The following is a 15,526-nucleotide window of genomic DNA, read 5'->3' on the forward strand; positions in this document are numbered from 1 at the left end:
GGTATGACAAACTGCTGGTCCCCAATGTCTGCAAGGATAAGAAAATGAGAGAAATTTTGTTATACCCCCCGGAGCTAGTGCCTCAGCTCACAGTTGTATATGTCACACATGATGTGAATACAAGGGCAAGGGCAGAGACTATTGCTCGCCAAACAGAGGAAATGAGGGAAGCAGAGCTTAAGGAGAGAGCAAAAGTAGCAGTGGAGTCCCAGAAACAAACAGAGTGCAATGTGACCCTGTCTATAGAGGCAATGAATCAAGAAACTCTACTTTCAATGAAGAATGGTTTGCTTGCAGAGATACCATTTGTAGATGGAACCAGAAAGCTAGCTCTGGAAAAAGTGGACATCGATTTATTGCAGAATCCAGATGCTCAGATTTCAGACACAATTATCTATGCTTGTCTTAAGTAAGTGTTACTATCTTGCTAGCTTTGAAAACTCAGATAATAGGTTTGCTAACTCAGGTAGAGTCTCTGCAGCCTGATCAAAAGTCAACTCCCACTGCACACTCACACAGAGGTGTTTCTCCTTGATCCACAAATGTCTGTAATTATTAGACAAAAGAAAAGTCCATCTGGGACCTTTGAGAGCTGGTTTCTCCACTGTGCTATGCTGGAAGTTACTGTGATCATCTTCCCATATGAGAACAACCATCACTGGAGTCTCATATGCCTTGATGTTGACCAACCAGCAGTGTGGGTGTTCAATTCAATAAAAGGAACCCACCCTGAAATTAGGCTGTAAGTGTTTTGTATCAGAAAGTGTTTCTTATAGATATCCATGTAAATTTGAAGCCTCATGCTAACATCTTGACATTGCTTTGTGCAGTTGTATAAAGAGGTTGTTGCTTGCCTATGGCAAGCTATGTGGAAGGTATGAACTATACAAGGCCCCAATCAAAGAAGTACCTGTCCCAAATCAAACCGATGGGAATTCTTGCGGCTGGAGATGTCTTCTCCATGCAGAATATGTCCTGCAAACCTACTTTGCATTAAAACCTTTCATGACTAAGGTACCCATTTGGCAATGCATTCAGTTAGTTTTGGTTTAGTCTATAAAAGAATTCTCACCATGTGGTCTTTCAATTTTGCAGAGTGCTTTAAAAAACTATGGCATATGATTATTTGCAAAGATACCGGGTAAGTTTAATACAACACCTGCTTACTATGTCTAGCCCTAGAGAGCTTGAAGATAGCGGCTTGGATGAGCGCACTATTGATCTTACAAAACATGACGTGCCACCACGAAAAACCCCTACATCCGATACAGTGGAATCACATCGGGCCGAGGGTGTCATATCAGCAGAAGATGAAAGAGCCGAGGATGAGGAAAGGACAAATGAGCATATGGAAGCTGCTAAGGTTCAACCGGAGGAGACAATGAAAGAGCCAAGTCAGCCAGTGGAGGAGCCAAAAGAGCCTATGGCTGAAACCCAAGATGAGGAAAGCAGGCCTATAGATGAGCAAAAGGATATGGATGAGGAAAGCAGGCCTAGGGATGAGCAAAATGATATGGATCAGGCAAGGATGTATGAGGCAAGCCGATCAACCTTGAATCAGGCAGAAAGGGCCATGGGGGAGACTCCTGATGAAGATTTGAATGATGACTATGAAGATAAAGCGGAGGAGAGCAACAACGACATGAACACTACAGAGACCCAGTATAGACCCTTGCTACCTGTAGATACGGTTGTTCCGGTAATGTCTATTCAAGTATGGAAAAATATGTTCAGCTTCTAACTACTTATATGTACTTGTCAACTTTTACAGAGGTTAATTATCTTGGACGTCAATGGATTGCTGCTGATGCGGGTGCCTCTCGGTGACAGAGGACCCTTTGAGGATTTGCAAACGTTTCGGATGGGAACTTGTCGAGTCGTGGCTCTCGTCCAGGAACCAAGGAATTTATTGAGTTTCTTCTTCCGCGCTTCAGAGTTGCCATATGGTCTTCAATGCAAAGGCAAAACTTATCGCCACTAGTTGCAATAGTTTGCAGTGTATGCCAAGCTCACACGTCAGATTTTGCATTTTTGTATGATCAAAGAAAATGCGTTACCGTTGAGGGCCACTACCACCCTAAAAAACCAGGATTACCTCTTTTGTACAAACCGTTTAGCCAAATCGGTGTACCCTTTGATGCAACTAATACACTACTAATTGATGATACTCTTGAAAAGGGAGAACTAAATCCGCCGAGAACAACTATCTCACCACCTTCTTTCGAGGGGCATTCCTTCGATTTTTACCTTGAAGACATTCTGATTCCATACTTACAGAAATTGTATCTCAGTCCATTGTTCACGGACGAGTTTGTACTTTCTAATGAATTAAGATGATTTTTCTATCTGTCTTTGTCTTGTCTAACATATATATATATATATATATATATATATATATATATATATATATATATATATATATATAGAGAGAGAGAGAGAGAGAGAGAGAGAGAGAGAGAGATTTGACGTGGTAAAGAAATGTATTTCAAGCACACTTTTTCACAGGGCACAATTGAAAAATGAGATCAATAAACTTCATGTCTTGAAAGTCATTTGTATACACTTGGGTTTACAAGAATATCTGTTACATTGACACTACTTCAACCCGACCATCCAACTCTTTGCACAAAATATCTTTTTCCCTTCGCCGCATCACCTTACGGCCAGCTAAGAAAAAGGAAAAATCTGATAGTTCCTTGTCCATTGACTCTTCAATGATGTCATTTCGCAAATGCTGAAGACTGCATAGCTCCCTTATTGTAACCACCAATAGTAGGCCATGCTCTTTATCAATCACTTCCACATCCACAGTAGGATTATCTTCCAAACCTGCAGAAACCTGGTCCATAGGAATGTACTTACCGTTTAGCATTTGTGATCGCATATACCAAAATGAGAGTAACAGTGATTGGCTTGCAATCATGTACTTGACAACTAGAGTATCAAGCGCGACCTCGCACCGTAAACCAATCTCTTCCTTTGCATACCATCCTTTGTCAAGAAGTTTGTCACAGGATGACTACTGAAATGACTTGCACATGAACATAGTTTTTGTAACTCTGATGTTGTAACTATGAAACAGCTCTATGAAGAGTGCAACAGGACAAAAGTTTGCAATTCTAACCAGTTTGGTAGGAATAGAGCTACGTAGAGACCTTTGTATATCCTTGTAGAGCTTACTTCGCATTGCCTCCACCATTGTTTCCTCGGGAACTGGCCAGTCCACAGTGTTCCAATCGGTTGGTAGAGGCACTTTCACCAACATGCCATTCTTATTCCCTGAGCTGAGTTGGTAAAAGTGGTCATAAAAAAAGATTCCCTCATCAGCCAATCTTTTGCTGCTCCTCTCTGAGTACTGTAGAGAACCAATATGGGCATGTACAACATGGAAGAGGCCTATTATGCACTCCACAGGTTCCCATTGCTCATAAGAAGAGGGATAAACATCTGCAATATATATAAGAAGAGTTAAACTAAGAGTATCAATAAGTACAAATGACAAATCTAATGCAATTGAGCTGTGAAGAGTGGAGACATTACTCATAACAAGCGGGAGAAACATTGCAAAATATATAAGAAAAGTTATAATGAGAGTATCAGTAAGTTCACATGTCAAGAGTACTTACAATTGCAACGTGGTTGATGTATATCTGATACATTTCCACCGTTTGCTATCACCTCTGGATGGGTAAACACATGCTGAACAAGAACTTCCTTTACAGATCTTTTGCCGATCTCAACTTTGAAATCCAACACCCTGGCCTTCCATGCTGAGCGGTAAACGTTGATACCACTAGACCTCTTGGGTCTTCTTGGTTGCATGAGGACCCATGAACCTTTGTTTATCCTTTGTCCAACCCATTGGTTGTCTGCACTTATTGAAGCTGGTATTGTAATTGAGGATATGCTACTACTTGGCCTTCTAGGCAAAGTGCCGTTGTTGGTTGTTGGTGTGAGAGACAGTAAACACCTGGAGGCTCTTGGGCGAGAAGACGTGGACGCCATAACTCTCAGAGAAAAGCTTTAGTGGAGGGAGATTCACTTTGAAAGCATTCTAATGGAGGGAAAGTGTTTTAAAATTCCAATATCTTGTGCGGGCTTAATGGTCACCCTCCAGTACGTTAATGACCGTAAGAGAATATCAGAAGTGGGACCACACGCAAGCACCTAAAAGCTCGGTAAAAGGAAGGAAATTACTATGCTACAATCCTAGTTTCGTGAAAGTTTTATGCTATTTTCCTATTTTTTGAGTCTTTCCGGGTACTTTCCTACGTAACGTACCCTTCATGCTCATTGGACGCGCTCTATTTTTCTCTCTCTTCATATGGCCCTCCAAATGACCTTTGAAATTTCCTAATGCTTCATAAAGCACAAAAGGTGCTTGAGGAGAATCCTCTTCGGGATGTCATCTCTTGGAATGCATTGATTGTGAGATATGCCCAACTTGGGCAAGGCCAAGAAGCTCTGGGCTACTTTCAACGGATGTGAAGTGAGGGTGTCTCTCTAGATGTAGTCATATATTCTTGCATATTGAAGGCAAGGGTCTGCTGAGGTCAAGAAGCGGGTGGGCTATTTTTAGCAGATGGAGAGAGTGTGCATCTCTCCAAATGAAATCACGTACACTTGCACCTTGAAGGCATGTGGCATTACGCAAGATGCTGATATGGGAAAAATAATTCATGGTTAGTCAGGGGTTGTTGAAAGAAAACGTCATGCTTGGCACTACCTTGGTCGACATGTATGCCAAATGTGGTGCGCTTCATAAAGCATGTTAGTTGTTACTTATGTCAAGTGCAGTGCGGTCCTCCAACAAGCCACAATGTTTCCTCATGGAGTACATTGATTGCAAGATATGTCTAACAAAGCTAGGGTCATGAAGCTCTAGGCTATTTTCAACGGATGCAGAGAGAGGGCAGCTCTCCGAATGAATTCACATACACTTGCTACTTGAGGCATGTGGCATTACACAAGATGCTGACATGGTCAAAAGAATTCCCGATAATATTGTTAGCGATGGGTTTTTGAAAGAAAACATCGTGCTTGGCATTGCCTTGGTTGACATGTAGGCCAAATGTGGTGCACTTCATAAAGCACATTAGTCGATATGTATATTCAAGTGCACTGGAGTTCTCTACAAGCTTCCTATCTGCAATGTTGCCTCATGGAGTGCATTGATTGTAAGATATGTCCAACGACGTCAAGGTCAGGAACCTCTGGGCTGTTTTGAGCGGATGCAGAGAGAGGGCATCTCTCCAATAGCAACCACGTACACTTGCACCTTGAAGGCATGTGGCATTACACAAGATGTTGATATTGGCAAAAGAATTCACAATCATATTGCTGTTTAGGGATTGCTGAAAGAAAACGTTGTGCTTGGCACCGCCTTGGTCGACATGTATGCCAAATGTGGCAATGATAATGTAAGAGTTACGTTAACATGGGCTATATTAGCATGACTAAATAGATTCACGAGATCGTTATGAGGGTTCTTGGGGTTCTATGTGTGCGCTTAAGTAAGCTTGAGAGAAAGTATAGGATTGGCCATTCGAAACCATTGGCAAGAGCGACCGAGACCCACCTACGTCGGGGTCGTGCGAGCTCGTTTGATCAAGGTTTGAAAAGATTCTCTCTCTCTCTCTCTCGCTCTCTCTCTCTCGTTCTTGTAAATTGGTTATGCCATTTCCCTATTGAATAATAGGTTTTGAATTCAATCCCTCGTCGGCTAGATATTTAAGGTTTTTTGGGATAGTTTCCTACGATGTAAAAACTCTCTTCTTCTTCTTCTTCTTCTCTTATGCCATTTCCCTGTTGAATAACACGTTTTGTGTTCAAATCCTCGTCGGCTAGATCTTTAAGGTCTCTTGGGATAGTTTCCTTCTTCTTCTCTTGCCTAAACATTTTCACTCTGTCAATTTCTACTGCTAAAGCTCCCGGTCCTGCTATCTCTTCGAGAAGAACGGGAATGCAGCCTGTGCAGGATCCTCCCGAGGTGTGCTGGGCGCTGATATTGTCGAGGTTGAAGTCTAAGGAAGACAGAAATGCAGCTGCTCTCACCTGTCGGCGATGGCGCTCTTTGGAGGCACTCTCTCGTCATTCTTTGCGCTTCCATTGTCTGAACGTCTACAAGGAGCAGTGGCCTCGTATTCACCTCTTGATGCTGCAAGCCCTCCACTCCTTCCCCAACATCCTCTCCCTTACCATCGATGGTTATTTCTATGACCTTTGTTATTCCTTCCCGTGTGTATTTCAACACGAGGGTTTTGCCCGCCTCACGTCCTTCAAACTCTTCATCTCTAAAGAACAAACGAACGACCATCTCTTGCAGTGCCTGCCCTCGGCTGCCCCTCATTGACCCACCTCTCCTTATGCAGTACCTCACACATTACTGATGCAGGTATGTTCTCGATTGCTCATGGTTGCCCCCTCTTGCGTGTTCTTGATATGTCATGCTGCAGCTCGATCACAGACAAGGGCATTGATGTGCTACTCTCCAAATGCGTCGACATGAGAGAATTCTCGGTCCCAGAGTGTAACATAAAAGGATGGGGATTTCGCCACGGGAAGTTTCTAGAAAAGCTCACGGCAATAGAATGCTGTATTAGTGATGCAGGGCTAGTGGAAGTTTTGCAAGGGGCAACATGCCTGAGAATGCTGGATCTTTCACATAATCAAGGGAGTCTCAGGTTATCATCAATTGGGGAGTGCTGCAGGGAGTTGGAGTCCTTGAACCTCACGTGGTCGAGTACTCTTGACGATGTTGCGCTGGAGACAATTGCAGAGGGTTGCACAAATCTTAGAGTTCTGAACGTGTCGTGGTGCCACTATCACTCCTGAAGGATGGGAAGCTCTTGCTCACCATGCAAGAAGCTCGAGGAGTTAGCCGTAACTGGATGCAAGGGGTTTGATCCTGACTGCTTACTTGATATCGAGGATGGATGCCCTAATTTACGTGTATTGGAAGTTTCAGATCATTTCGCAGTTCACCCATCGCTTGCACAGTTTAGGGTATCTCATGCAGCTGTGGATGTTCAGTTTGATAATGACCGTATTTCTGAGGGATGAAACCTATGTAGATAACCATTTTACTGACTGAAGGTTAGCCCTAAGCTATTGAGTCTCCAAAATTTGTTTTGATGGTGGATAGCCAATGTATCCGAGTTTTGTATATGAGATGTTATGCCGACTACTTGATATGCCTTTTCGTTATGTAAGTGACAAAGACACTCTTTATTGTAACTGAGCTACTCTGATGTGGCTCTCACCATTCAACAAGATTACTTCATTTATCTGCTATTTGGATTATTTTAGAAAAATGTGGCGAGGAAGTGTCTTTGATCATTTTGGAAACAGAGCAGGGAATGCCTCTAGGTTCTGTATATACAAGGCATTAAAATGCAGGGAAGCACCTGCTATCAAAGTGTCAGCTATGCAGAAATTTCATTCTGTGTTCAATGTGGATGGTGAAGCATAGACATAAAAGCTAGCTTGGAGTGTGCTTGTTATCATGTTGGTGGTCACGTAAATTTAAGCAGTAGCTCATTTTACTGAAGTCTTCAAGGTAGCCGTCTATGTCAGGGAGATTAGAGGTTTGAATTGCCTTGCAAGAGGTGATGACTACAAGAAGTATCAGACGTTTCTATGGTTCCAATATTGAGTATTGCAACAACATCATAAGCTTCTCTAGGCGAGCTGGAGCTGCGGTGGGGGTGCAGGGGGTTGCTACAAGAAAATCACATCTAGCCCCTTACCTCCACCATGGCGAGCTAGCTATGTTAGCGGAGGTTCATGATGTTGAGCATTGTAGGGACACATAAGTGAAAAGGACGTAAAGTTACATTGGCTCTCTTTTATTGTTATACCGAGATGTAGTGTTGGTGTGTGTTTGTTTCTTAAGCTCTTTAAAAAATAAAAATAACATCTTAATGTGGTCATTTGGATCAAGGATTTCTTGTGCGGTTTCATGAAATATCTCCTGTGAGAGGAGAGGTTAAGTAGTGATTCTAGCAAGGGATCACGGGCACAATTGCATGCTATTGTCGATGAGTGTAGTAAGCAGTCTTATTTAAGTGGTTAAGGACCATTGTGCTTTGTAGTAGTCTTGCTATACAGATGAGGGGTGTGGTTAGCACCAATCTAGCATTAGATCTTTAGTCCTGCTATATAGATGAGGGGTGTGGTTAGCACCAATTTAGCTTTAGGATTTTTAGCGTTGAGACGGGCGTTGATATGAAATATTAATCTACTACAAAAATATGAAAAACACTTTTACTTCTTTCTCAGTTTCAATCAGCAAAGTTTATGACTCTTAGGTACGTCTTCTTGATCCTTCTTTTTTTCCAGTAGCTAGTAGTAGTCATATTTTGTATCATGAAAGATTTAAGTTTTCAGCTAAGTTTAATTTGAAGTATTCCGGCGATTTTGGTTTCCGGCGAGTGATTTTATTTGTTGGCGGCGAGTTATTTTTCTTTAGGCATGGTGGCTTCTCCTCATAACGGGGGCATTACAAATGTGCATTTTTAACACAGAAAATTACAAGGGGTAAATCAGACTCCATACTTAACAAGTTACTGTTTCAAAGCCATTTTACTTGGTTCGTAAATGAACTTTGGAAAAATATTCTAAAGCAGACATACCTATTAATTCAGGTTGGATTTTAAATGATTCACGAGGTGTAATTCATGTATAAAGTTTTTGAGCTCTTCAAGAAGCATCTTCTCCTTTATGTCTCTAAACTTTTGACTTTACAACACTGTATACGAAGCTGAATTAGGGGGATCTTAAATTTAGACTCAAGTCTCTTATTTCAAAAGTTTTCGCATACAAGTTTGAGAAGAATAGGTATTAGGCATTACTAGTAGAAAAGTAAGCCTTGAACTTTGATTTTTTGTTTGAAATGTAAGAATGTAAACGCTCCCTTGATTGGGAAGTTGAGGCTTCCTGTCCAAAGCTATGTTGACAAAGAAGACTTCTTTATCTCTCCTCTCCAACATGAGGATGGTATCCTAGGGATACCGTGGTTCAACCGCATGACTACCAACATGAAGTTCCCTAAAAGGAGAATCTACTTCACCTACAGGGGAAAGAATATGTATATAGATGCTAATGAGTTTGGACGTACTATACCACTTGTAAATCCTGTCGCCCTTGATAAATCAATGAAAAGCTCAGTTTTTGCGTACATGATTTTTGTCAAAGAATCCCTAAAAGGTCCTAATGTTTCATCAAAGGTGAATGGTAGGAATCAAGAAGAGTTAGACTTGTCTAACTTTCTAAAAGGATTCCAAGATGTGCTCATTGATGATATCCCTAATCCAAAATGAGGGGATGATGACCATCAAATTGAGCTCCTATCAAGAAACTCACCGCCTAACAAAACTCCCTATCAAGTTTCACAAGCTCAGCAAGAGGAGATCATGAGGCAAGTACAAGAATTGGTAGACAACGGAATGGTGAGGCCTAGCTCCTCTCCCTTTTTCTCTCCAGTCCTTTTAGTGCAAAAGAAAGATGGTACATACCGCATGTGTGTGGACTATCGCGCACTAAAGCATATCACTATCAAAAATAGATTTCCCTTACCTCGGGTAGAAGATCTGTTTGATAAGCTACAAGGCTCTACCTACTTCAGTAGGATTGACCTTAAAAGTGGCTACCATCAAATAAGGATAGTGAATGAAGATATCCTAAAGACTGCGTTTCGTACAACGTTTGGACTTTATGAATATCTAATCATGCTTTTTGGCTTGACTAATGCACCAGCTACATTCAATCGATTCATGGAGAAAATTTTTAGACCCTACTGAAAATTCACAGGAGTATTCTTTGATGATATCATCATCTACTCCAATTCCTTGGACGAACACAAGCAACATTTCCAAGTGATTTTTCAAGCATTAAGGGAGAATAAGCTTTTTCTCAATCAAAAGAAAAGCGAATTTTTCCTTCAAGAGATTCAATACTTAGGTCATATTATCTCTCAAGATGGTATCCGTATGGATCCATCAAAGTTGGAGGTAATACAAGCATGGCCTAATCCAAGGAATCTACATGAGCTAAGAAGATTTATTGGTATGTGTGCATACTATAGACGCTTCATAGCAAAACTCTCTCAAATAGCAAGACCATTACATGACTTAACAAGAAAAACGTTAAGTATTCATGGACTGCTAAGTAGAAAACTGCTTTTACAAGCTCAAAGAGAAGCTTATCTCCGAACCAGTCCTTATGCTTTCGGATCTCTCAAAGCCATTTGAGGTCCAATGTGATGCTTGTGGTGATTGCCTTGGAGCAGTCTTGCTTCAAGAAGGGTATGCCATAGCATATGAGAGCCGAAGGCTCAACATGGATGAACGGGTCTTAGGCATTTATGAGAAAGAGTTGTTAGCTGTTCTACATACCCTAGACACATGGAAGAACTATCTATTGGGGACTCCATTCATCTTACGAACAGACCATCAAAGTCTCAAGTACTTCATGACGCAAACAAAGCTTTCCGACAAACAAATGAGGTGGGAAAATTTTCTTTCACAATTTAATTTTCACATTGCTAGTAAAAACAATCAAGTGGCTAATGCACTTTCACGACGACCAAAAGTTAATGCTGTGTCAATAGCAACTCACAATGATCTATCTTCTATGATAGATGAGTATGCTACAAACCCTGACTTTAAAGACATAATGTCAGTCCTTGCTTTGAGGAAGAAAGAGGAACCATTAACCTTGCAAGATGGTTATCTTCTCCATGGCAATAGGCTATGTGTTACCCACTCCCTTCCCCGGGGGATTCACCATGGAAAACTTACCGCACCACGTAAGTGCAGGGGACGGGTTTTTTTTTATAAGTTACATAAGCGTATAAGTTAGGGGCAAGCGCCCAATAATTTATCTCCCAAGCTTAAAAATAAGGGAGGGGGTATCGTATTTATGGGGGGAGGAAGTGAAAAAGGGAAAAAATGAGAGGAAGTTTCTGTGTTTCAAAATTATGGCTTCCCCAAAGAGTCTACCCTTGAACTTGTGAGTCAATAGCTACAAAGATACATGCAAGAACTAATAGTGCTTTGTATCAAGTGCTTGTTTTGTGATTATAGTTCATATGTTGAGGGATAAAAGCTATAAGAGTTTGCATAGATGCAAATTTACACGGAGAACCTAACACAACTTTATAACCATGTTTTTTGAGTAATTTAGATGGGTCAAAATTGGACGAGTAGCTAGAGTGTAAGCTGAATAGGCACATAGTTTGAAAGTGAAACTAAGACAGATTGATGGTACATCTAGTTATCAACAGAAGTGGTTCCTTAGTACAATGCCAGTTTCTATGCTACACGCTCTTTGACTTGTTTTACTCAGTTAGATCATGTGAGACCTAAATTTTATATGTAAGATACGGGTATGATAGTTTTCTACATTGATTGTTGTATAAGCGTAGAAAGGGGGGGCATATTCCCTAATATGAGTCGTATATAGGAGTTTTATCAAAGTTCTCCACTCGCAGGTGGCGTCCCGTTTTGTATATAGAGTGAATCCCCCGGGCTCCCTTCATGAGAAATTCATATATGAATCCCATGCTCCTCTCTATGTGGGGCATAGAGGCAATCAACCTACTCTTCAAGGAGTAGAGACGTACTTTTATTGGCCTACCATGAAAGTGGACATACAAGAGTATGTTTCAAAATGTGTAGTATGCCAAAAGACCAAGTAAGATAGAGGGAAGCAACCTGGATTACTCCAGCCATTGCCGATTCCTAATTCACCATGGGAGAGTATATCCATGGATTTTATCTTTGGATTACCAAAATCTATCCATGGGAATACGGGAATATGGACAATAGTCGACAGGTTTAGCAAGCAAGCACACTTTATCCCTGTCAAGAAGACTATTAAGGCACACCAAATGGAAACTCTCTTCATATCACAGATTTTCAAACACCATGGATTGCCAACATTCATCTGTTAGATAGAGATCCTAGAGTGACAAGTAATTTTTGGAAAGGTCTCTTCAAAAATCTAGGTACAAGACTGAATTTCTCTTCGGCCTATCACCCACAAACGGATGGCCAAAGTGAGATAGCAAATCTTACAGAAGTAGATCAATGCTCACAATGGGAAAAGTACTTACCTGTTGTAGAGTATGCATATAATAATACTATCCATACTTCTACGAGAAAAGAACCTTTTGAAATCATAGAGGGAAGACCTAAAAGTCCCTTGCTACTTAAAGTACATGGGAAGATCGTCGCTGTCGATGAGTATAGCCGTGACCTGCAAGCATCTTTTCAAAAGATTAAGGAAGCTATATCCATCTCCCAACTAAGGCAAAAAGCTGTTGTTGACAAGCACAGAAGGGCCTTAACGTTCAAAGAAAATGATTGGGTCTTACTTAAGTTTCCTAAGGCTCGATTGAAGCAAACGACGAGCAAAAATCCTACGGGCCATCAAAAGTATTATGCTAAACTAGCAAAAAGATACTATGGTCCTCTTCAAAATTTGAAGCCAATCAATGAGGTGGCTTATCAACTCAAGTTGCCTAACCAATGGCTCATACACAATGCTTTTCATGTGAGCCTACTCAAGCCCTACAAAGGAGAGCCTCCAAATGAACCAATTATTGAAGACCCTCCCAAATTCGAAGATCAAGAAGAGGTACTACAACCCGAAGCTATCCTTAAGCAATCTAGGGCTGAGCTTGAGGTGGGAAACTCCACCTAAAGTGCTTGCCATGCTTGATGACTAAGATACTTGAGGTACTTGTCATACTTAATGAGGAAGTTGCTTGAAAAGCTTCCTATTCATGGAGGGTAAGATGCTTGAGTCAAAAAGAGACCCTACACACTTAATGAGGAAGTTTCTTGAAAAGCTTCCTATGCATGGGAGGTAAGATACTTGAGTCAAAAAGAGACCCTACACACTTAATGAGGAAGTTCCTTGAGAAGCTTTCTATGCATGGGGGGTAATATGCTTGAGTCAAAAAGAGACCCTACACACTTAATGAGGAAGTTGCTTGAGAAGCTTCCTATGCATGGGGAGTAAGATGCTTGAGTCAAAAAAAGAGACCCTACACACTTAATGAGGAAGTTTCTTGAGAAGCTTCCTATGCATAAAAGTCCCAAAGTTAGGAGAATCTTTGACCTAACCTTCCACTCACCCAAGGGCCACCCCTTTTCTAAAAGGGCACATGGGACACATGGTAGACTCTCACTAAGCTTAACCACATGGGGTGCTTGAATGCTATTGGTTGGGCTAAAGAGGGTTCCAATGAGCTTCTACTTCCATCCAAAAGATATTTAGATATTTTCAAGCTCTCTCTCTCTCTCTCTAAGGGCTAAGGAGGATACTTGTCACAAGACTACCCATGTACTTGACTACATGCTGCATGTGATTGGCTAGGGAGAGAGGTGTCCAATGAGATTAAAGCACGTGGAAAAGCTACCACTCACCCAAATCAAGGAGGGGGGGGGGGGGGGTCTAGGGGAATATACTCCACACACACACAGTCATTTGGAAGGGCATTCTCACTTGGTGAAAGTTGAGGAACACCACCTCCTTCGCCAAGCTTGTGAGAAGTGAGAGCCTACATCAACACTCTTGGATATGGAATGGAAATCCAACCAAGAGCCATGCTTCAATGCTTAATCTTGCCATCTTCTTCATCTCTATTACTATGCTATTATGTATGCTAGCAAGAAGAGTAATGATAAGTGAGGAACTATTTCTTTCTCCTATGGAATGTTTCTTCTTCCTCTTCCCTACCCTCATTCCCCACTAGCTTTCTCCACCTTCAAAGGTGTTTGAGGCCTTGGGACTAAGGCTTGGGATAGTTTATGCTCCCCCCATAAAAATTCTTATGGCCATCCAATATGGTTGAAGAGGTCTTGACCCATACTATGTGCTAAAATTTATTGTAAGAGCCATATGTCCCATTTTAGCACATAGTATGGGCCTTGACTACCCATACCATATCAAATGACTAGGAAAATTTGTAGGGGTGGAAAAATTATATTCTCTCCCACTTGTGAAAAGTCTTATGGCCATCCAATATAGTTTGGGAAATCCCGACCCATACTATGCGCTAAAATCTGTTGTATGGCTCATACGTTCCATTTTAGCGCATAATATGGGCTTTGACAGTCCATACCATATCGGATGGTTGTGTAACATTGCAAGGGTGAATGAATGTTCATTAGGGCCATCCTTCAAAAGTCTTGTGGCCATCCTATATGTTTTGGGCGGTCCCTAACCATACCATGTGCTAAAATGGACCGTATTTCTCATACGGCCCATTTTAGCACATATTATGGTTCCTAATCGCCCATACGATATTCGATGGCTATCAAACTTTGCAAGGATAGAAGAATAGTTCTCATATCCACCCTTATGAAGTCTTGTGGCCATCCAATATGGTTTTGGTGGTCTCAAACCAAACCATACTATGCGCTAGAATGGGTCATATGGCTCATAAGGACCATTTTAGTGTATAGTATGGGCCTTGACCACCCAAACCATCTCGGATGGCTGTGAGACTTTGCACAAGTGAGTAAATAGTACTCAAACCTGCCCATGAAAAGTTTTGTGGCCATCCAATATGGTTTGGGAGGTCTCGACCCATACTATGTGCTAAAATTTGTTGTAAGAGCCATATGTCCCATTTTAGCCCATAGTATGGGCCTTGATTGCCCATACCATATCGGATGGCTAGGAAACTTTTCATGGATGGGAGCAAAATCACCATTTCACCACCCGTGCAAAGTTTCACAACCATTAGATATGATATGGGAGGTCGAGGCGCATATTAAGCGCTAAAATCGATCGTATGAGCCATATTGTCCATTTTACACATAGTATGGGTCGAAACCGTCCAAACCATATCGGATGGCTGTGAAACTTTTCATGGGTAGGGGTGAGAACCATTTCTCCACCAGTGTAAAGTTGCACAGTCATCCAATTTTAGGGTTTATGGGTTAGGGTTTAGGGTTCATGGTTTAGGGTTTAGGGTTTAGGGTAGCCATATGGTCCATTTAGCACATAGTATGGATGGGGACCGCCCAAACCATATCAAATGGATGTGAAGTACCATTCCCCCACCCTTATAAAGTTTCACAAGTATTCAAGTTTGGGATTAATGGGTTAGGGTCTAGGATTAGGGTTTTGGGGTATAGGGTACATGGTTTAGGGTTTATGGTATAGGGTTTAGGATTTATGGTTCAAGGTTCAAGTTTTAAGGTTTATGGTTTAGGGTTTTGGGTTTATGGGTTAGGGTTTAGGGTTTAGGGTTTAGAGTTTGAGGTTCAAGGTTTAAAGTTTATGGTTTAGGGTATATGGTTAGAGTTTAGGGATAATGATTTAGGTTCAGAGTTCAAGGTTAAAGGTATTTGGTTTATGGTTTAGGGATTACGGTTTTGGGTTCAGACTTTAGGGTTTACAACGCACAGTATAGATCGAGACCCCTCAAATCATATTGGATGGCAACAAGACTTTGCACCGGTATGCGTGAGCACCATTTTCCCACCCATGAAAAGTTTCACAGTCATTT

At 41.4% G+C, this 15,526-nt stretch overlaps 1 pseudogene across 1 annotated transcript; it reads left to right on the plus strand.

Annotated features, from left to right (window-relative positions):
• Positions 1-6,257: 6,257 nt before the first annotated feature.
• On the plus strand, positions 6,258-7,293 carry LOC147440089 (uncharacterized; annotated as a pseudogene). Its single transcript, XR_015184488.1, has 2 exons — positions 6,258-6,394; positions 6,467-7,293. The product of XR_015184488.1 is annotated as an uncharacterized LOC147440089 (transcript).
• Positions 7,294-15,526: the final 8,233 nt, after the last annotated feature.

Source organism: Adiantum capillus-veneris, chromosome 16 (assembly GCF_014529385.1).
Source record: "Adiantum capillus-veneris isolate H3 chromosome 16, ASM1452938v2, whole genome shotgun sequence".
Classification (NCBI taxonomy): Eukaryota; Viridiplantae; Streptophyta; class Polypodiopsida; order Polypodiales; family Pteridaceae; genus Adiantum; species Adiantum capillus-veneris.